Here is a 23981-nt window from a genome sequence, read left to right on the forward strand (position 1 = left end):
AAAATACATGTATATGTATATGTATATATATCTCACACTGAATTAAAATATGTCAATTTAATTTTATATTATTCATTAATATGTTTATGTGACATACAGGCAATCTAAAAACTTCATAATCAGCAAGAAATATGAGAATCCAACCTATATTTTAATGATGAGTTTCTGAAAAAATATTAGCTAAATTAGAGCCTTATTTAAGATGGAGTCCACAGTAATTTTTAAAAATCTGTAATAACATGAAAAACTAAGGAATTTAATGCAAATGAAATGTCCTAGAAAATTTCCTTTGAGATTATATTGTGCAATAATTGCCTATGTTTGTATAGTTCAACAAAGTTTCTTTGTAACTGTGCACTTGGGCAAGTAATTTAAGATTCACAGTATTTTTGATTGTGGAAAACAAACAATACCAAAAAATTTCTTTAAAGAAAAAATCAGCATAACAACAACAATAACAATTAACAACAATAACAAACAAAATTTTTGTTATTTAATCTCTAAATAAAAATTTAGAGGTTTGTGAGAGTACTAGGGAGAGTTTAGAGATTTGTGAATGTACTAGTCAGGGGTGTCCAGAGAAGCAGAACCAATAGGATATGTATATAGACACATATATAAAGACATTTATTATAAGGAATTGGCTTATGTAATTATGGAGGCTGTCAAGTCCAAAGATCTGCGGTTGGCACACTGGAGACCCAAGAGAGTAGATGGTATAGTTCCAGTCTGAAGCCTGGTAGTCTTGAGACTAAAAAGGAACTGATGTTTCAGTTTGAGTCTGAAGGTAAAAAAAAAAAAAAAAAAAAAGATGCCCTACCTAAAAGGGCAGTCAGGCATGAGGAATTCCGTCTAAACTCGAGGGAAAGTCAACCTTTTTGCTTTATTCAGGCCTTCACCTGAGGTCCACACTTTATGGATGGAAATCCACTTTAGTCAGTCTATCAGTTTAAATGTTAATTTCATCCAGACATTTCACACTAATATCCAGAATAATGTTTGACCAAATATCAGAGGACACCCATGGCCCAGTTAAGTTGACACATAAAATTAACCATCAGAATAGAGTTAGTTAGAAATTATGTAGTTGTAAAGCCTTGCACAGTGTTTAGCATATAATAAATACTAAGTAAATTGCACATATTAATAGTAATTAATTATAAAATTGCAACAATTCATTAAACACAGACTTTCTGTTCCTTGCAGTTCAAGGAACTGGTATGGGGTGGTAAGCATTGCATATTCTTTTTAGAATGGCTGTGATTGAAATTGGTATAATAGCCTTGACTCTCTGCTTATATTATAGAGATCAAGGGCCAAACCCTACTTTATTCTCTAAGACTTTTCATTTCCAAGTAGTCTCAAACAGAGCCTCTCTGGGTCTTAGGATGTTATACTACAACTTTCATAGTTGATGTACCATCCCAGACATGTCCTAGGGACCCAACTGCTACATTTGGTCTCCAAATAACTAGTAAAGCCTGGACCACTGAGTAATAATTTATGGCATGACCTAAATTCAGGAGCTCACAGAAAGAAGCTAAAAGGATCCTTTCAAAGCAAATATCTTTGCCAAGGCAAAGTGCCCAGTGTAAATTGATGCTGGTTGTATAATGTTGGAAGAGAATAAAACGAAAAGATTACTTTGGCATATTCTCATGGAAGTATATGCTTTTTGTTTTTCTTATCCTGAGGTTGGTCCTTTCTAAGATTTTATTTATTTATTCATGAGAGAGACAAAGACAGAAACATAGGCAGAGGGAGAAGCAGGCTCCATGCAGGGAGCCCAATGTGGGACTCAATCCTGGGACTCCAGGGTCATGCCCTGGGCCAAAGGCAGGTGCCAAACCACGGAGCCACCCAGGGATACCCCTGAGGTTGGTCTTATTGGAGTTTGGCAGGAGATAACCGTTGACTTCGCTACTATGACTTCCAGCTGGAGCTTTTATGTGTAAGATGCAGGTTTATTTTCTTTAAGTTAATTCAAGAATTCAAACAGCCATAGCTAATTTGTGGAAAGTGGAGCAAGGTATGGTGAATCAATCCCCAGCTCGTGAAATTGCAACAAAGCCAGTGATTATATCATGATGTGTGTTCTATTGTGCCTGGCAAACATACATACATACATAAATAAATAAATAAATAAATAAATAAATAAATAAATAAATAAATTTTAAAAATGTGGGTACAAAGCCAGAATTCAGAATAAGGAAAAATATTTTAATTATCACACATGTGAAATTTGAGAATTTAGATTTAGCACTTTTCTACTCTTGAAAGAAATGCCCTCACAAATGTAACATGCAATATAATATATATTTTAACAGGTATGATGCAAAAACAGAATTTATTTGATTATCTATATTTCTGTGACACAAATGTGTAGCAGGCTTGCAAATAACATCAATTTGTGAAGTCAAATTGATTTTGCATCTGAAAATATCAGGTCACACCCTAGAATATCTGAGATATCTTTTGCTGAAAATTACAGAAAAATCTTTGTAACTACTTTTAGCACATTCTATTCCTCACTAGTCATCATCTGTTATAAACTTCTTATATATAAGCAGATGCACTTATATACTATACTCCCAAGAGATTCATCTCCTCTAAATTTTTTTTTTAAATTTTGATTTTTAAATGCTGACATAAATTAATCTGAGATATTCAGTCTCAGCATTTACATGAAATCTCCTTCTCTATAGGCCAAAGATTGAATTCCTGAAAGAAGTTTATGAGATACACTCAATTGTTGGTATTGCAGAGGATAATTTTGGAGAAAATGCTTCCAGAGTAAGCTGGCATCGCAATGATATACACATCTAAAAGACCCAGGTTGTCTAGAAATATTTTGATTAGAAACCTATGACTTTGAGAAATGGATTGCTCTTCTCATCCTAACCAACAAAGCAAAACTTATTACATGGGCCTAGATGAAAACCTGAGGGAAATTTGACTTATGCTTATTTATAAATATATAAATATTCTTATCACTATTTCTAATGTTCTATTTTCTAGTGCTTAATAAAGCCCACTTCCCTTTGTTCCCTATTTACTTTATTTTAATTAACCCTCCTTTTCTTGAGGTATACTAAGCAGCCTAGAATGAACACTCTCAAAAAAACATGCTAAGCAGTCAGTAACTTAAAGTACTTCATCTATTGGCTGTTTAATATTCCTTTTTAAAATTAGTTTATTGTTGAAACAGGCATTTCAGAATCCACTTAGGAAGTAATACCTGGATCTCAGGTGATCCACCTTTAGGAAGTCAAGGATTAAATTTCTCAGAATAATCCCAACCTTGAATCAAGAAAATACACAGATTCCCCTGGGTGAGATCATATGAAAGGAAATTATCCTACAATAAGGTTTAAAGTGATAAATTGCTAACACAAGCAAATGTTTTTCAGGAGACTGAAGCATGATGCTGGTGATGATTGGAATTCAGGGGACTGTCTTACTCCTTTGATCAAGCTTAGAAAAATCATAACTATCTTGATAAAAAAAGACATGATGTTAAATTTTACTATTTTTAACCATGTCACATTTGAAAACAAACATATTCCTAGGTAGTGACTCAGACAGGGCCTCAAATTATTGTGTAAAAATAATGACTTTATTCCCCACATAAATGGTACAAATATTATTTGAGGTACCTTTACTGGTTCATTTATTCTTCAATGAAATGTTGTTGTGTTTATAGCTTCAACAGGAATTAGTCTTCCTTTGTATTTGGATATAATTTTTTAAAAGTCTGTGGATAATGTCACAACTATGAATATATTCCATTTTATTGAATATGACAAGCTGCTACTATGGAATATGATCAACCCTTCATATGTGGTCATATATGTGCCTAAAATGTCCCACCAGAACCAGAATTTTTGTCCAGTATTTACTCTGTGGTTTAATTCACTCCCAGTTCTAGTAATGCAACCTCCCATGAATAGATGTGTGGGAAAAGCCTGAGAGGAAGCATTGTATGCTTAATCTCTGTCCTCTAAACATAGAAGTTAATAGGGTGGTAAAACATTATTATTTCTGGGAAAATAGAAGTAATCAAAAATATACCTCTGTTTTCTTATTTTTGGGAATTTTCCTGACAAAAGTCAATTCTCTCACCTTCATTTATACTCATCACTTATGTTAGAACCAAACCAGGAGTTTTAAGTGTGTTAAATAATGCTTTTGTACTTACACAGAGAGAGGAGAGTGGGAGAAAACAAACAAGGCAAATAAATTCAAGCATACAAAATACAAAATTCCAGGTGTGATGACTAAGTGAAATATCCACCATAGAAATTGAATCATAATGGAATTTCATTTGGAATTTTTTTCCTAAAGTAGGAAATTTATTTAAAGAAATCATATTGATGTGTATAGGATATTATTGGTAATTGTTTATTGTATAAATGAGCCTGTGGTTGATTTTCAACATCTATATGGAATTTTAAAAGCAATCAAATAAGCAACAAATCCAATTAATAATTTGCTCACAAAACCACAACTAAACAGATGTTTCTTTACTGGAACTCATAAAAAAAAAAAAAAATGCCCTAAACCTCTTTGGTTCAGAACATTTTTGCATCATGTAAAATGCATCATGTAACTCAGCCCTTTATGGACATAATTGGTATTCTGATAAAATTTAATGAAGTCAAAAACTCCTACTGGGAAGTTAGGATTTCCTGGTCAACTGATCACCTAGTTCAATCATCTTTAGACAGTTAGATAGTCATGCATTTTACTACCTCATTATATTACCTTCTTCCTCATTCCCCTAACCCCCACCACCAGGGTTCTTTTTTTATTTTTTCCATCTTTTTTACTTCAACTTTCAGATATAATTCTGACACATTGTTGCAATATTTTTAGAGAAATTTTTTAGCATTTCATCCATCCCAATGGGCATAAAAACATATATTCATCACTGAAAGCAGTGCTATGTATTGTTTTTCAGAATCAAGAGCTACCACTGTTGGCATAACTAAAATCTATTCTGCTCATACTATATGACAGGCCCTACTTTGACCTTTTCTGTGTTTTATGCCTCATTCATCCTCCAACACCACATATAAAAGTGCTACTCTTCTCATTTTATGAGTGAGGAATCTGAAATACAATGAGATTAGAAAATGTGATCAGGTCCTCATAATGGTAAAGAATACCTGGTACTTTATGTTTTAAATATTTGTATATATTTTTATACTTATACATTTTTATAAATAAATTTTATATTATATATTTATATACTTTTATATTTATATATTTTATTATAAGCAAGCACAAAATAATAAATTAGCAGCATTAATCATCACAGCCATTAAGTTACACAATTTCAAATTTGACAATTTATCTGAGACAGATTTCTTAAAGACAAATAAAATGTATTTCTTATGTATGAAATGTTCTTTTTTTAAAAAAAAAGTTATCTGTGGTAATAGCTGTCTTCATGGTTCAGGTGCCTATCTAAATTTTTTTTTTTTTAAGATTTATTTATTCATTCATTCAGAGAGAGTGAAGAGAGAGGCAGAGACACAGGCAGAGGGAGAAGCAGACTCCATGCAGGAAGCCCGATGTGGGACTCCATCCCGGGTCTCCAGGATCACACCCCAGGCTGCAGGCGGCGCTAAACCGCTGCGCCACCGGGGCTGCCCTATGAAATGTTTTTAATAAATAGCATATTACATAAGATTCACACAAAGGTAACAGCTTAATTAGTAATAGCCATTACTAGTAGCAATATAAACATACATTATCAAGAAATTTCATCAAATTGTGGTGAATTCCAACAATGGAATATTGTACCACTCAGCAAAATAAAAAAGGAGAGGTGGAATGAACTACCATTACACATAGCACGATGGTTAAATATTAAAAACATTTTATTGACTAAAAAAATCTAGCCACAAAATTATACATACTGACAATTCCATTTTTTATTACTGGAAAATACTAACGTACAATGGTATAAATAATAAGCTCCACATGCATGTGGGAACTTACTGGGATGGTGGAAATGTTCTATATCTTCATGGGAATTTTGGTTGCAAGGATTTATAAACCTTTGTTGTAACTCATGGAGTGGTACAGTTAAGGTATGTATACATTTTAGTATATGTGATTTTTCCTTAGAAAATATTAACACTAATAGTTGAAGAGGAAACCAGGCTTTGTATTTTTTACGCTTTGAAGGAACCTACGATAATGAATTACAGTTTTAGGAAACACATTTGCTTAGTTTTTATTCTTGGCTCAATCCTTTTCATTGTGGAATAATAAGAAAACTGCTGATCCCCACCCCCCATAACTTATTTCCCTGTATTGCAAAGTAGGAATATGTATGGTACCAATAATGGAGTGTTGTGAGAATTAAATGCAACCATGTTTGAAGCACTTAGTAGACTGTGATCATTGTTTAAAGTTTCTTTTCTTTTTTTTAAGATTTTATTTATTCATAAGTGACAGAGAGAGGCAGAGACATAGACAGAGGGAAAAGCAGGCTCCCTGCAGGGAGTCTGATGTGGGACTCGATCCCAGGATGTCAGGATCACGACCTGAGTCAAAGGCAGATGCTTAATCTCTGAGCCACTCAGGCATCCTTAAAATTTCATTTTGTGTACTCACATATACACATATTCTCTCCCTACCAAACTGATGCTGCTCTGAAATAATCCTCTTTGTTTTCTTCTACCAAATTTCTTACTTCATTGACCTGAAGAGTGAGAAGGCAGTTGATCTAACAGCTTAATTCACTTTTTACTTCGTTATTTTGAGAAGAGGCTGCCACTCTTGGAAAGAAATGGGGACAGTAAGAAAAGAGAGAAAATAACCGCTGAGCATAAAAGCCCAACCTATGCCACTTTGTAATGATCAGCTCTTCTTTCACTTACCTGTAATAACTTATAGAGAGAAATTGTAGGAAGGGAGTTACTTTAATCCTGTAACATGTAAACAGTGTAGATGTGCATATTGTCAAGTACCATGACACTGACCTCTTTATCCTCAGCAGAGCCTGTTGTCTTCCTTTGATACCTTGCCTCACCTTTCACTGTCCCCACCAGCAGCACTGCAAGGAAATTCTTTCTGGAAATTCTTTCCTCTCGTCTATCCACCCTCTCCTGTTTCTTCAAGGTCACGAGCAAGATCCATCTGCTCCATAAGTCTCTCTCTGGGTATTGTAGATTAATTCAATATTTCCTTTGAACTTTATTTGAAATTACAGTATAGCATCTCACTGTATTTTTTTTTCAAGAGTCATCTCTTCCCATCCTCAAAGAGTGAGCACCTTAAGAATGGAGACATCAAAAGCAGCACATTCTTTAGAAATAAACATGAAGATACATTTTTAGATTTTTTTTTTTTTTTTTTTTAGACATTTTTAGATTTTGAAATGGATCTGAAAGACTATCTGGTTAAGCTACTTGGCTTTTTAGACAAAGAAGATAAGGTCTTCGAAAGCCTGAAGGACCAGTATGAGGTTCTTAGAGAAGCAGAACATGATCTGCTTGAGTGAAGAGAACTTGGCATCATGATTGCAAATCTTAATCGGCCACATGTTCAGCTTGTCATCTTGGGCAAGATTATTCAAGTTGCTTCCCAATCTGTAAAATTCTGTCATCATTTTCTCTGATAAAATTTAATCTGATCTTATAAAAGGAAAAGTTTGAAAAGATGTTTTTTTCAAGTATAATACACATTCAGTGTTATATTAGTTTTAGGTGCACAGTATAATGATTCAACATTCTGTACATTTCTCATTATGAGAAGTGTAGTCTTAATGCCCTTTATCTAATTCTTAATATGAGTGAAGTCATATGGTATCTGTTTTTCTCTGAGTGATTTATTTCATAAGAGAAATCAGACCCTCTAGGTCTGTCCATGCTGTTGCAAATGGCAAGATTTCATTTTTTGTTATGGTGAATAATATTCCATTATATATATCACATCTTTATCCATTAATCTATTAATGGACACTTGGATTGCTTCCATATTTTGGCTATTGTAAATAATGCTGCAATTAACAGGGGGGTGCATATATCTTTACGAATTAGTGTTTTCATTTTCTTTAGGTAAATACCAACTTGTGGAATTACTGGATCATATGGTAATTTTATTTTTTTGCCAAGTCTCCGTACTGTTTTCTATAGTGGCTGCTCTAATTTGCATTCCCATCAACAGTATAGAAGGCTCCTTTTTCTCTACATCCTCACCAACACTTGTTATTTCTTGTGTTTTTGTTTTAGCTAATCGGACCGATAAAAGTGATATCTCATGGGGGTTTTGTTTTGCATTTCCCTGATGACTAGTGATGTTTAACAACTTTTCACGTGTCTGGCAATTTGAATGTCATCTTTGGAATAATGTCTATTTGCGGTGTCTGCCCATTTTTAATTGGATTATTTGGCTGTTTTGGTGCTGATTTTTATAACTTCTTTATATATTTTGGATATTAACTCCTATCAGATAAGCTATTTGCAAACATCTTCTTCCATTCAATAGGTTTCTTTTTGGTTTTATTTATTTTTTATTTTATTTTTTGCTTTTCAAGGTATTTTATTCCCAATTTCCAAATGAGAAATTTGAGGATTAAGGTCACATAGCTAGCTGGGGGGGGGGGGGGGAGCTTTATTTATTTATTTATTTATTTATTTAATAATGAATTTATTTTTTTATTTTTGTTCAATTTGCCAACATACAGAATAACACCCAGTGCTTTTCCTGTCAAGTGCCTCCCTCAGTGCCCATCACCCATTCACCCCCACCCCCCACCCTCCTCCCCTTCCACCACCCCTAGTTCCTCTCCCAGAGTTTGGAGTCTTTATGTTCTGTCTCCCTTTCTGATATTTCCCACACATTTCTTCTCCCTTCCCCTCTATTCCCTTTCACTATTATTTATATTCCCCAAATGAATGAGAACATATAATGTTTGTCCTTCTCCGATTGACTCATTTCACTCAGCATAATACCCTCCAGTTCCATCCACGTTGAAGCAAATGGTGGGTATTTGTCATTTCTAATGGCTGAGTAATATTCCATTGTATACATAAACCACATCTTCTTTATCCATTCATCTTTCTATGGACACCGAGGCTCCTTCCACAGTTTGGCTATCGTGGCCATTGCTGCTATAAACATCTGGGTGCAGGTGTCCCGGCGTTTCAAGCATCTGTATCTTTGGGGTAAATCCCCAATAGTGCAATTGCTGGGTCGTAGGGCAGGTCTATTTTTAACTCTTTGAGGAACCTCCACACAGTTTTCCAGAGTGGGCAACAGTTCACATTTCCACCCACAGTGTAAGAGGGTTCCCTTTTTCCTTGCATCCTCTCCAACATTTGTGGTTTCCTGCCTTGTTAATTTTCCCCATTCTCACTGGTGTGAGGTGGTATCTCATTGTGGTTTTGATTTGTATTTCCCTGATGGCCAGTGATGTGGAGCATTTTCTCATGTGCGTGTTGGCCATGTCTATGTCTTCCTCTGTGAGATTTCTGTTCATGTCTTTTGCCCATTTCATGATTGGATTGTTTGTTTCTTTGGTGTTGAGTTTAAGAAATTTCTTATAGATCTTGGAAACTAGCCCTTTATCTGATACATCATTTGCAAATATCTTCTCCCATTCTGTAGGTTGTCTTCTAGTTTTGTTGACTGTATCCTTTGCTGTGCAAAAGCTTCTTATCTGGATGAAGTCCCAATAGTTCATTTTAGAGTTTGTTTCTTTTCCCTTCGTGGATGTATCTTGCAAGAAGTTACTGTGGCCAAGTTCAAAAAGGGTGTTGCCTGTGTTCTTCTCTAGGATCTTGATGGAATCTTGTCTCACGTTTAGATCTTTCATCCATTTTGAGTTTATCTTTGTGTGTGGTGAAAGAGAGTGGTCTAGTTTCATTCTTCTGCATGTGGATGTCCAATTTTCCCAGCACCATTTATTGAAGAGACTGTCTTTCTTCCAATGGATAGTCTTTCCTCCTTTGTCGAATATTAGTTGATAATAAAGTTCAGGGTCCACTTCTGGGTTCTCTATTCTGTTCCACTGATCTATGTGTCTGTTTTTGTGCCAGTACCACACTGTCTTGATGACCACAGCTTTGTAGTACAACCTGAAATCTTGCATTGTGATGCCCCCAGCTATGGTTTTCTTTTTTAAAATTCCCCTGGCTATTCAGGGTCTTTTCTGATTCCACACAAATCTTAAAATAATTTGTTCTAACTCTCTGTAGAAAGTCCATGGATTTTGATAGGGATTGCATTAAACATGTATATTGCCCTGGGTAACATTGACATTTTCACAATATTAATCTGCCAATCCATGAGCGTGGAATGTTTTTCCATCTCTTCGTGTCTTTCTCAATTTCTTTCAGAAGTGTTCTATAGTTTTTAGGGTATAGATCCTTTACATCTTTGGTTAGGTTTATTCCTAGGTATCTTATGCTTTTGGATGCAATTGTAAATGGGATTGACTCCTTAATTTATCTTTCTTCAGTCTCATTGTTATTGTATAGAAATGCCACTGACTTCTGGGCATTGATTTTGTATCCTGCCACGCTACTGAATTGCTGTATGAGTTCTAGCAATCTTGGGGTGGAGGCTTTTGGGTTTTCTATGTAGAGTATCATGTCATCGGCAAAGAGGGGGAGTTTGACTGCTTATTTGCCAATTTGAATGCCTTTAATGTCTTCTTGTTGTCTGATTGCTGAGGCTAGGACTTCCAGTAGTATGTTGAATAGCAGTGGTGAGAGTGGACATCCCTGTCTTGTTCCTGATCTTAGGGGAAAGGCTCCCAGTGCTTCCCATTGAGAATGATATTTGCTGTGGGCTTTTCATAGATGGTTTTTAAGATGTTGAGAAATGTTCCCTGTATCCCTACACTCTGAAGAGTTTTGATCAGGAATGGATGCTGTATTTTGTCAAATGCTTTCTCTGCATCCAATGAGAGGATCATACGGTTCTAGTTTTTTCTCTTGCTGATATGATGAATCACATTGATTGTTTTACGTGTGTTGAACCAGCCTTGTGTCCCGGGGATAAATCCTACTTGGTCATGGTGAATAATTTTCTTTTTTTTTTTTTTTTTTTTTAATTTTCTTAATGTACTGTTGGATCCTATTGGCTTGTATCTTGTTGAGAATTTTTGCATCCATGTTCATCAGGGATACTGGTGTATAATTCTCCTTTTTGGTGGGGTCTTTGTCTGGTTTTGGAATCAAGGTGATGCTGGCCTCTTAGAACGAATTTGGAAGTACTCCATTTCTTTCTATCTTTCTAAACAGCTTTAGTAGAATAGGTATGGTTTCTTCTTTAAACGTTTGATAAAATTCCCCTGGGAAGCCATCTGGCCCTGGTCTTTTGTATCTTGGGAGGCTTTTGATGACTGCTTCAATTTCCTCCTTTGTTATTGGCCTGTTCAGGTTTTCTATTTCTTCCTGTTCCAGTTTTGGTAGTTTGTGGCTTTCCAGGAATGCGTCCATTTCTTCTAGATTGCCTAATTTATTGGCTTATAGCTCTTCATAATGTTTTTAAAATCGTTTGTATTTCCTTGGTGTTGGTAGTGATCTCTCCTTTCTCATTCATGATTTTATTTGATGTGTCTTCTCTCTCTTCTTTTTAATAAGGCTGGCTAGTGGTTTATCTATCTTATTAATTCTTTCAAAGAACCAACTCCTGGTTTTGTTATCTGTTCCACAGTTCTTCTGGTCTCGATTTCGTTGAGTTCTGCTCGAATCTTTATTAACTCTCTTCTTCTGCTGGGTGTAGGATCTATTTGCTGTTTTTTCTCTAGCTCCTTTAGGTGTAAGGTTAGCTTTTGTATTTGAGTTCTTTCCCGTTTTTGAATGGATGCTTGTATTGCGATGTATTTCCCCCTTAGGACTGCTTTTGCTGCATCCCAAAGATTTTGAACGGTTGTATCTTCATTCTCATTAGTTTCCATGAATCTTTTTAATTCTTCCTTAATTTCCTGGTTGACCCTTTCATCTTTTATCAGGATGGTCCTTAACCTCCATGTGTTTGAAGTCCTTCCAAACTTCTTGTTGTGATTTAGTTCTAATTTCAAGGCATTATGGTCTGAGAATATGCAGAGGATGATCCCAATCTTGAGGTATCGGTTCAGACCTGATTTGTAACCCAGTATGTCGTCTATTCTGGAGAAAGTTCCATGTGCACTTGAGAAGAATGTGTATTCAGTTGAGTTTGGATGTAAAGTTCTGTAGATATCTGTGAAATCCATCTGGCCCAGTGTATCATTTAAAGCTCTGGTTTCTTTGGAGATGTTGTGTTTAGAAGACCTATCGAGTGTAGAAAGCACTACATTGAAGTCACCAAGTATAAGTGTATTATTATCTAAGTATGTCTTAACTTTTGTTATTAATTTATTGATATATTTGGCAGCTCCCATATTCGGGGCATATATATTGAGGATTGTTAAGTCCTCTTGTTGGATAGATCCTTTAAGTATGATATAGTGTCCCTCTTCATCTCTCACTACAGTCTTTGGGATAAATTTTATTTTATCTGATATGAGGATGGATACCCCTGCTTTCTTTTGAGGATCATTTGAATGGTAAATGTTTCTCCAACCTTTTTTGTAGGTGTCCTTCTGTGTAAAATGAGTCTCTTGTAGACAGCAAATAGATGGGTCCTGATTTTTTATCCCGTCTGAAACCCTGCACCTTTTATGGGGTCATTAAGCCCGTTCACGTTCAGAGTTACTATTGAAATATATGAGTTTAGTGTCATCATGATATCTATTCAGTCCTTGTTTTTGTGGATTGTTCCACTGGACTTCTTCTTAAAGGGGAATTTTAAGAGTCCCCCTTAAAATTTTTGCAGAGCTGGTTTGGAGGTCACATATTCTTCCAGTTCCTGCCTGTCTTGGAAGCTCTTTATCTCTCCTTCCATTTTGAATGAGAGCCTTGCTGGATAAAGTATTCTTGGTTGCATGTTCTTCTCATTTAGGACCCTGAATATATCCTGCCAGCCCTTTCTGGCCTGCCAGGTCTCTGTGGAGAGGTCTGCTGTTACCCTAATATTCCTCCCCATAAAAGTCAGGGATTTTTTATCTCTTGCTGCTTTAAGGATCTTCTCTTTATCTGTGAAATTTACAAGCTTCACTATTAAATGTGGAGGTGTTGAACGGTTTTTATTGATTTTAGGGGGGATCTCTCTATTTCCTGGATCTGAATGCCTGTTTCCCTTCCCAGATTAGGAAAGTTTTCAGCTAGAATTTGTTCAAATACATATTCTGGCCCTCTGTCCCTTTCGGCACCCTCGGGAACACCAATTAAACGTAGGTTTTTCTTCCTCAGGCTGTCGTTTATTTCCCTTAATCTATCTTCATGGTCTTTTAATTGTTTGTCTCTTTTTTCCTCAGTTTCCCTCTTTGCCATCAACTTGTCTTCTATGTCACTCACTCGTTCTTCCACCTCGTTAACCCTCGTCGTTAGGACTTCTAGTTTGGATTGCATCTCATTCAATTGATTTTTAATTTTTGCCTGATTAGATCTAAATTCTGCAGTCATGAAGTCTCTTGAGTCCTTTATGCTTTTTTCTAGAGCCACCAGTAGCTGTATAATAGTGCTTCTGAATTGGCTTTCTGACATTGAATTGTAATCCAGATTTTGTAACTCTGTGGGAGAGAGGACTGTTTCTGATTCTTTCTTTTGAGGTGAGGTTTTCCTTCTAGTCATTTTGCTCAGTGCAGAGTGGCCAAAAACAAGTTGTACTGGGAAAAGGAGAAAAAGAGAGGAGAGAAAGAAGGAAAGAAAAGAGAAAAAGAAAAAAGAAAAAAGGAAGAAAACAAAGGAGAAGAAAAAGAGAAAGAAAAAGAAAGAATGGAAAAAAAAGGGGTGGGGGAAGCAAACAAATCAAAAAGCAAAAGAAACCAACCAACCAACCAAACAAACACGGGGGAGTATCTTCTGATTCTGTGTACTTTAAGTCCCTTGACTTCCCCTGGACCTTGTCCGTCTAGCTGGTCTTCTGGGGGAGGGGCCTGTTGTGCTGATTTTCAGGTGTTAGCACTTGGGGGAGCTGCTCTGCCCCCTGCCTGGTGCAGGGCTCAGTGGGGGTTGTTTACCCCTGAGGCCCCAGGAGGAACAACCGCAGTGGCGGGGCCAGCTCTGGAAACCTGGATTCAGCCCCCGCAGGAATCCCGAGCTCTCCGACTGCAGGGCCTGGAGGCTCCGGGGCGGGGCCGCTGATCTGCTCAGCTGGGGCAGGAGCGTCCTCGCTGTCCTGGGCCCTCCCGGCCTCTGCCTGTCCCGGGGGAGGCCGGATCCTGGGCTGTGTCCCGGCGCCCTGTGCTCCAGGGCCTGTGCTGTTGGATTCAGGCTCCCGCCCCGCACCCCCTCCGCGGAGCCGCCCCGGAGCTCCCTCCCCAGCTGCTCCCGCCCCGCAGCCCCCTCCGCGGAGCCGCCCCCGAGCCCCCCGAGCTGCTCCCGCCCCGCAGCCCCCTCCGCGGAGCCGCCCCCGAGCCCCCCGAGCTGCTCCCGCCCCGCAGCCCCCTCCGCGCAGCCGCCCCCTCCCGGGTCCCGCCGTGCGCGCTGCAGCCCTTAGGGAGCTCGGCGCACTCTCCCGGGGCGCAGGTGCCTGTTAGTGTCCCCGGGAGCCCGAGGGCACCCCCACCCTCCTGGGTCCTGCTCCACCTCCCCGCGAGCCCCTTTCCGCCCGGGAAGGTCGGTGCAGCTCCTGCTCCTCCGGGACGGGGCTCTCCTGTCCTGGGGACACTCGCCCCGGCCTCAGCCCGGCTCCTCGCGGGGCCCCTCCCCCTTGGAGGCCTTTGTTTCTTTACTTCTTTTTCCCCGTCTTCCTACCTTGATAGAACCGCGAACTCTTCTCACTGTAGCATTCCAGGTGTTCTCTCTTTAATTCTCAGGCTGAATTCATAGATTTTCAGGATGATTTGAAGGTTTTCTAGGTAATTTGGTGGGGACAGGTGACTTGGGGACCCTACTCTTCCGACATCTTGCCCCTCCCCTTCTTTTTGGTTTTATTGATAGTTTCCTTCACTGTGCAAAAGCTTTTTATTTTTGCATAGTTACAACATTTTAATTTTGCTCGTTTCCCTTCCCAGAAGAGACATATTTAGAAAAATGATTCTATGTCAAAGAAATTACCCCTATATTATTCTTCTAGTAAGTGTATGGTTTCAGGTCTCAATTTAGGTCTTTCATCCATTTTGAGTTTGTTTTTGGGTTTGGTGTTAGAAAGTAGTTCCAATTTCATTCTTTAGATTTTCTCACACTATTTGTTGAAGAGAGTGTCTTTTTCCTACTGTATATTCTTGCCTCCTTTGTTGTAGATTAATTTGTATAATCATATAGGTTTCTTTGAAAAAAAGAGATATTCATTTATTTATTCATGAGTGACACAGAAAGAGAGGCAGAGACACAGGCAGAGGGAGAAGCAGTTTCCATGCAGGGAGCCTGATTTGGGACTTGATCCCAGGACTCTGGGATCACACCCTGAGCCAAAGACAGATGCTCAACTGCTAAGCCACCCAGGCATCCCAAACATATAGGTTTCTTTCTTAACGCTCCATTCTGTTCCGACTATCTGTGTGTCTATTTTCTGTTCCAGTGCTATACCGTTTTGATTTCTACAGCTTTATAATATAACTTAAAGTCTGGGATTGTGATACCTCCAGTTTTGTTTTTCTTTTTCAAGATTATTATGGGGTCTTTTCTTGTTTCATACAAATTTTAGGATTGTTTGTTCTAGTTCTGTGAAAAATGTGGTTGGTGTTTTTTTTTTTTTAATTTTTTTTTTTTTTATTTATTCATGATAGGCACAGAGTGAGAGAGAGAGAGAGGCAGAGACACAGGCAGAGGGAGAAGCAGGCTCCATGCACCGGGAGCCTGACGTGGGATTCGATCCCGGATCTCCAGGATCGCGCCCTGGGCCAAAGGCAGGCGCCAAACCGCTGCGCCACCCAGGGATCCCTGGTTGGTGTTTTGATAGGGCTTGCATTGAATCTGTAGATTGCTTTGGGTAGTATGGCCATTTTGACAATATTATCTCTTTCAGCCCATGACTATGGAATGTATTATCTTCATTCCCATTTATTTGTATTATCTTCAATTTTTTTCATTAATGCTTTATAGTTTTCAGAGTACAGATCTTCCACCTCCTTGGTTAAGTTTATTTATAGATATTTTATTCTTTTTGGTGCCATTGTAAATGGGATTGTTTTCTCAATTTCTCTTCCTGCTATTTCATTATTCATATATAGAAATGTAATTGAAAAGATGGATCTTAAATGAACATTTGCTAATTTAATATTTGGCATTCTATTTATTTATTAAATCAAGGAAATTTTAAGAAAATCAAGGAAGTGATATAATTTTTATTAATGATAATTTTGTTTCTCCATAATCACATATCAATCTGTTTATTCTGATATTTTTCCATGATGAATACCATTATTTAAGATAGAAATGATAGCAGAAATTTATCCAGTGTCATATCTAATTAAAATATAATGTGACCAACCTTAATTAAAATGTATGTAAAATTTATATATTTACGGCTACATGTATACTTATATATAGGTTCATATTTTATATGAATATTTTGTAAAGTAAATATATATATATAAAGCAAATGGAGGACTAATAATTATTTTTTTTAAGATTTATTTATTCATTAGAGAGAGAGAGAGAGGCAGAGACACAGGCAGAGAGAGAAGCAAGCTCCATGGAGAGATCCTGATGTGGGACTTGATCCCCGGACCTGGGGTCACTCCCAGAGCCAAAGGCAGACGCTCAACTGCTGAGCCACCCAGGCATCCCCTAAGAATTATTTTTAAGTAATTAAGTCATACAACCTGCATCCTTATTACTAAATTCTAAATCAATTATGTTACTGAAGGAGATTATATAATTCATGCATTAGATATCCGCATTAGTAGTAGAGACTGAGGACATTAGAAGCTCACGCGAATTTGCAAGAGAGTTCAATTTTTATATTGCTAATTACTTGATATTTTGCCTTTTAAGATAAAGCCTTGTTTCTCATCCACACAAAAGCATTTCAGAAGATTAATTAGGGCTTCATTAATAAATAATTAAGCATTTTATCTCTACATTGCCTAAAAGCAATTGTAAATTACATCTTACCCATGTTCCTAATTTGATGTCCAGCACACAGACTTGCCTGTGGAAATTTTGTAAATCAAGCTCATGATATATTAGCCATACTTTGCTTGCCTTCCAATTCCACTTGGTTGTTGATCATGCAAATCAAGCCACATGAGTGATAACCTGTCAGGAGACACTGCTTTGGAAAGCCATACTCACATTAATACTAGCCATTCAGAATTGTTATACGGAACAGTTCCCTCTATAATTAAGAAGACAAACATGGCAAAGAATATGCTGCTTCATCAAGTTTGTGTGTGAATCATTCCCAAATGAATTTTTAAAAAGAGCCACATGAGTTCCATCAGGAGCAAATAAAAATAAAACATCATTTTATGTTAACATCACTAAGTCAGCAAATAAATATCAGACATGAAAAATAAATTTGATATTTAAGTATATATGCTATAGATTTTATAGACCAAACTCTACTTGGAAATAATGAAGTACACATGATTTTATGAAGACAAAATGTGAGTCTATTACCTGACTGTTACATTGAATTTTAGACATGCTGTTTCCTTGAAGACTAGTTTCTTTCTGAGATAACCCAGAGGTGGCATCAACTCACTGACAGCATGTCTTATTTTTCATTGAACTACTAGCACCTAGACTAGATCCTCATACATACAAAGCATTCAGTAAAAATTGAACTTCAGTAAAATTACCATAGAAAAATAATTAGATCTTACAAGCAAACATATTTAAGCCTTTGTCATTTAATCTAAGTCACTCATTTCTGTTCAGAAAAACTAGTTATGTTCTGAAGAGTTCCCTTGTGTAGAGAAAAGGAACACCAGGCAGGGCTTTGCACCTGAAAGAACTGGTGGTAGAAAACGAAGACAGAATGTGTGGTAGTTTAATCTGTAGAAGACTGCTGAACTCAGAACACACAACTTGGACAAATAACACATCCCACTCTTTGGGTGAAGCCACTGACTGCCAAAACTAAGTGCAGATCTGACTTTAGAGCCTTTTCAATGAAGAAAAAGAGTCTCCCGTTCAGCGTTGTCTCCTACTACTTGACCCTGAGTATACTGTATCAGACAGGCTCTGAATAAAATTTTGTTTCATTAGCTCAACAGTTGAAGAAAGGAAGCTTCAAGAAGGGTAGAAATCCTTAACACCTTAGTAATGGAAAGTTCTTCACATTGAAACATACATAATCTTTTAGAATAATTACATTTTTGTAGATGTCATAGTTCATAATAGCACCTTTTGACTCAAATGGAAATCATAGTTAAGTTTATACTTTTGCCATATATTAAAGTCAATTACTAGTTTCTATTGTTCTGTATTACTCTTCTAGAATCATTTTACATCTGTCTCCTGGCAGGTGTATTCACAAAAGTAGATCAAGAAACAAATTATAAACTGATCAATATTTTATTCCTTTCTTTAAGGCCTTTTATATTACCATGCAGGGTTTCAGTACATTAAGCTGGTGTTTTATAATGTGAAATGATTTTGATGGTATGCAAATAGGAGACTATTAAAAACAAATGACATGTTTTTGGCAAAGCATTTGATTGTCTAAATTATCTTTCTGTAACTGAAAATATTCAATATTCATGCATTAAAAGAGTTTGCATTAAACAATAGCTACAAAGTAGAGATGTAGACTCTGGCTAGCTTCTTAAAGTAGGAATAGAAGCTATGTTCTGTAGAGGGCAGATTTCAAAGGACAAAGCTAAACACTCATATTACTAAAAGTTTAAATAGACATGTTGTACATTCTTAGCTACTTACATAAGTATGGGTGTCTGAGACAGAAAATGAATGTCCCAGGTGGAAGTAAATCAATCTCAAGGGAATTATAATGTAAAGTGGCGTAATGATGAGCACACAATGCACTCTCCACAGTTGTTCTTCCACTCACAACATGAAAGGCAGCACAAGACAGAAGGGAAAGACTGACAAATTGATTAGTTCTGCCATTTCCTTAGTATTATGTGCTATGTCACTTTTTGAGGTTCTTAGATAAGATCCAATTGCTCCTTGGGCCTTCTTAATTACCTTTCAGATTTCCTTTTTTATAGGATTTGTTACCATGAATCTAAGAGACCTTGTCTTGGCACGTTGACAGAAAGAATTGGATTGTTTAACCAGAACTAATGAATATCTTCCATTTCCTTCATGAAAAAGGTAATAAATGTTGTGCTGTTTCCTGGATCGCGTATGTAAGTGACAGCAAGAAACACCGTGGAATAGTAATAAAAAAATCGCCTTTGTTAATTCGAAAGCATAACAATAGTATGTGTAGCAATATAATCTGTATCTCTTCCATTTTTTAGAAGAGATTAAATACACTGAGAAAGTACTTATGAATTCTGTATAATTTTCATTCTATAATGAAATAAATGACTTATTCATTTTTTCAGTTTTAATCACAACTGACCAAATGATGCAGACTTTCCATTAGACAATGGTTACCGCACAACACACAATATACTAACAAAGAAAATGTTGATAGTTACTAAAAAAAGTGATTACTGATATTCTCTAGAAACTAATGACAAACATCAGAGTATGAGAGTGTTTGTACATTATTTTCTTTTATTGTTTTCTCCTTCTGGTTACGTAATTTATCATTGCCATGTTTATGGTTCCTTTCTGTGCGATAAATATGCCTCAAACCATTTTTGGCAAAGATTCTAATAGTAATGCAACAAACCAGATGGAAATTTTCATCTTTTGACCATTGACATGAAATTCATATGTTTAATAGATTGAGATGCTAAAATTAATATCATTTATTAATATATTGCTCTAATTTATAGCATATTGCTATTTTAAAATATATTACATTTTAGATAAGCTCTTCTGAAATTTTCAGTAATATTCTCCTTTCTCTGGAAATATATCTCTTTCCTTGAATGTAATTCTCTACCAAATTTTGAGATTAATATAATTTTATGAAATTTCCTCTTTGTAAGACAAAAATTTTTGCTAACTTTATTTAATATGGAACCACACTTCCTACACTTTCTGATTTGCATTAAAATAAGCTGGGTTTTAGATGCAGAGTATTACTCTTCAATTCATAGATTTTTATATAATATTGCATTTTTGCATGACTAGTTTAAATGATTCCAATCAATTATTTTATATCCCACATTTCTTATTCTTACATCCTAATCTTTGTTTTCATTTTGACTTAGATAAGTAGATTATTTTTTTTCTGAATTTATGCATGTTTTAAAACTTCTTATTTTTTGCTTTTCCTTATGCAAATATTAAAATCATTTCATCCTGCATTTTAGAAGAAGGAACACAGCACAGCACAGCAGTTTTGCTATAAAGCCTGAAGTCCCAGCTATAATTCCTATGTCAACCACTTCATGTGATCCAGCCTTAGATAATAATTGTAATTCCCTTGTGCCTCAATTCCCTCACTTTTTAAAGAAAGATAACACTAGTTCTTACCGATAAAGACTTTGCTATGGATAAACTGTGTTGGACACGTAGTGAACCCATAGTAAATCATTATCATCCCTAACTCCATTACTTGATACCGTGCTGACTTCTGGCATTTATTGCTAAAAAGAAAACAGAAATCTAAGGCAAATCTGAATGTCATTACAAAATGGGTAAAATTTTCCCCCGATTGTATGTATACAATTTTAACTTATAATTTTAAAGGACCATTATATTTTACATTTGGGATCTTCTTTCATTGATTTTATCTTGAAATGTGGAACTGTTTTGAACTAATTTCTCAGATTAAACTGAGGAAATAGCCTTAACTGGCATTTCGCAATTGTCTGAGAGGTAAAAGACACTTGCTCCTGTTCTGTCTTTACTTGCTTATAAATTTGTTCTCCTCTCAGAGCTGCAGTTAGGTAGAACTACCTAACATCCAGAAGTTAGGTATATGTGGAAGATTCTATCTAATTCCCTGTGGCAAAGGATGTTGTGCTTTCTTGAGGTAACATTATTCCTCATCCAAATTTCGCTCACACAGAATAGAGTAAAAAGGTCTTGATTCTGTCATCATATACTGTTACTCAAGTGGTTTTGAATTGAAGGATGCAGTTGGAACCCTAGCCCAAACCTGCTCTGACTCTGTCCAACTATTTCCAGAATGTGTAGCCTCTGACACCATGTGCAAAAAGAGGGTGATTCCTCAGAAAATGGTCTCTTACACAAAAGAGGAAGAGCTCAGGTTTCTCATTGGTATAATACTTGCACTTATGAGCCACGTACTGAGAAAATGATTCTAAAATCGCACCTTTTTTCAGAACTGTGGTAAGACTACAACATTAGATAGATACTCTCAACAGATTTTTAAGTGGAAAATACAGTACGGCTATCAGGCACAAAGTTGTACATCAGGATCTCTAGAATTTATTTATCTTGTATAACTGAAATTTTATACATGTTAATTAGTAACTCCCCATTTCTTCCCCACCTCAGGCCCCTAGAAACTCCCATTGTATTTTCCCTTTCTATGAGTTTATCTTCTATACTTGATGTAAGTAGAATCATGCAGTATCTTTCCCTTTTGATTGGCTTATTTCACTTAGCATAATGGCCTCCAAGTTCATCCATGCTGTCAAAATGACAGAATTTCCTTTGTTTTTATGTTTCAGTAATATTCCAGAATATGTCTATATCCTATTTTTATTTTTTTATTTTTTATTTTTTTTTATTTTTATTTTTTTTATATCCTATTTTTAAAAATCCATTCATCCATTGATGGCCATTTAGGTTGTTTCTATAGCCCAGCTATTGTGAATAACACTACAATGAATATTGAAGTGTTAATATCTCTTGAAATCCTGACTTCAATTCTTTTGAGTAAATACCCAGAAGGGGAATTGCTGGATCGTATGGTAGTTCTATATTTAATTTTTTGAGAAATCTCCATACTTCTTTCCATAGAAAAAAGCTGCACCATTTTGGATTCCCACCAATAGTGTACACAAGGATTCCAATTTCTCCACATCTTTGCCAATTCTTCCGGACTTTTGTTTGTTTGTTTTGATAATAGTCATTCTAAAAGATGTGAAGTGGTATCTGATTGTGGTTTTGATTTGTAATTTCCCTAATGATTAATGATATTGAGCCATTTGTGTATCTTTTTTGGAGAAATGTCTATTCAAGTCTTTAGACCATTTTTAAATCGAAATTATTAGTTTTTATTTGCTAATGAGTTGTACGAGTTCCTTACATATTTTGGAAATTAACACTTTATTGGATATAGGATTTGCAAACATTTTGTCCCATTTCATACATTACTTTTTTGCTCTGTTGATTGCTTTCTTTGCTGCAAAGAACTTTTAGATTGATGAAACTCCATTTGCTTATTTTTGTTTTTGTTATCTGTGCTTTTGATGTCATGTCCATGAATTCATTGCCAATACCAAGTTTTTCCCCTGTTTTATTCCAGGGGTTTTACAGTTTCAGTTTTACACTTCAAGTCTTTAATCACTATTGAGTTGATTTTTGCATATTGTGTAAGATGGAGTTCAATTTCTTTCTTTTGCATGTGGATAGCTGGTTTTCCCAGCATCATTTGTTGAAGAGATTATCCTTTCCTCATTGTTTTGTGGCACCTTGTCAAAGATCAAGTGACCCTTTATGGGTGGATTGTGGAGGCCAAGAAAATTAAGGCTATTCCACTTTAAGTTAGCACAAGTACAGCCATCCCAGGCCCCTGTGAATAAGAGCTGAAATTTACATTACTTCAGTTACAGGAAAAAAAAAAAAAAAAAACCAAAGCTACAAAGCTTACAGCTTAAGTTCTAGAAAGCCCCATATTAGAATGAGAACAGAGCTCAACGCCAGTGGCAGAAAGTCCCATATCAGAATGAGAACAGAGCTCAATGCCCTTGAAAGCCCCATATCAGAATGTAAACAGAACTTGAGAAATTCCTCCACCCCTTCTGGAAGTCCCCTAGACCAGCCCATAAAACTAAGCTGCAACCCACCTCGGGGTCCAAGTCCCTGCTCCACTGTGTCAGGTATACTTGGACCCAAGCTTGAGCTTGTAAATAAACCCTCATGTGTTTGCATTGGTGTCGGCTCCTTGGTGGTTTCTCGGATTCGCAATCTTGGGCACAACAGATTTATTTTTAGGAAGCTCATTTGTAAAGGCTTTACCTTAACTTAGCGTGGGATGTCATAGATGAAAGAGGCATCTTAGTTGGAAAGTTACTCAGAATGTCAGAATTAACTGTATTCTAGAGGTCACTGTATTCTCTAGCTCACCTTTTTCCTCAACATCAGGTACCATTTCTCTATTCCTAGAAACCCAATAAACTAAATTCTTCAAGTGGCTTATTTCAGTTTTTATGCTCATATATTTAAAAAATATGCCTTTACTGCATTTCTTAAGTTTTTAGCCTTTGCTGCTAGCTGTGGACTGTCCATCTTGGGAAATGAGTATTTAGCTAACTTTCTGCCTCTGGCCATCCACCATTTTCCATGTGTACATATCCCATTCCCCATATTCCTTATATATACAGCATATCATGCATATAAATATTTCTAAGTAAATTGATACTAAGTAATTTCATTGTTATACTAGATAAATGTAATCTACAGTTAATAATACATTATATTATGATTACCTTTTGTTCCTTTGAATCTTTTTATTTACCCTTAGATTAATAAATTCTTTATTGTTGTTTTGTTGGTAGTTTTGTTTTCTCCATTTTGGTAGTTGATTCTTCTCCAACCATGCCCTAATTGTATATTTCTTCTCAACATATTAAACTTTATCATGCATTCCATCAATTTTTTGGTGGTAATGGATATGTTTATTACCTTGATTGTGGTCATGGTATCGCAAGTATATATGTATGTCCAAGTTCACCAAATTGTATACATTAATTATATTGAGTTTCT

Source organism: Canis lupus, chromosome 9 (assembly GCF_048164855.1).
Source record: "Canis lupus baileyi chromosome 9, mCanLup2.hap1, whole genome shotgun sequence".
Classification (NCBI taxonomy): Eukaryota; Metazoa; Chordata; class Mammalia; order Carnivora; family Canidae; genus Canis; species Canis lupus.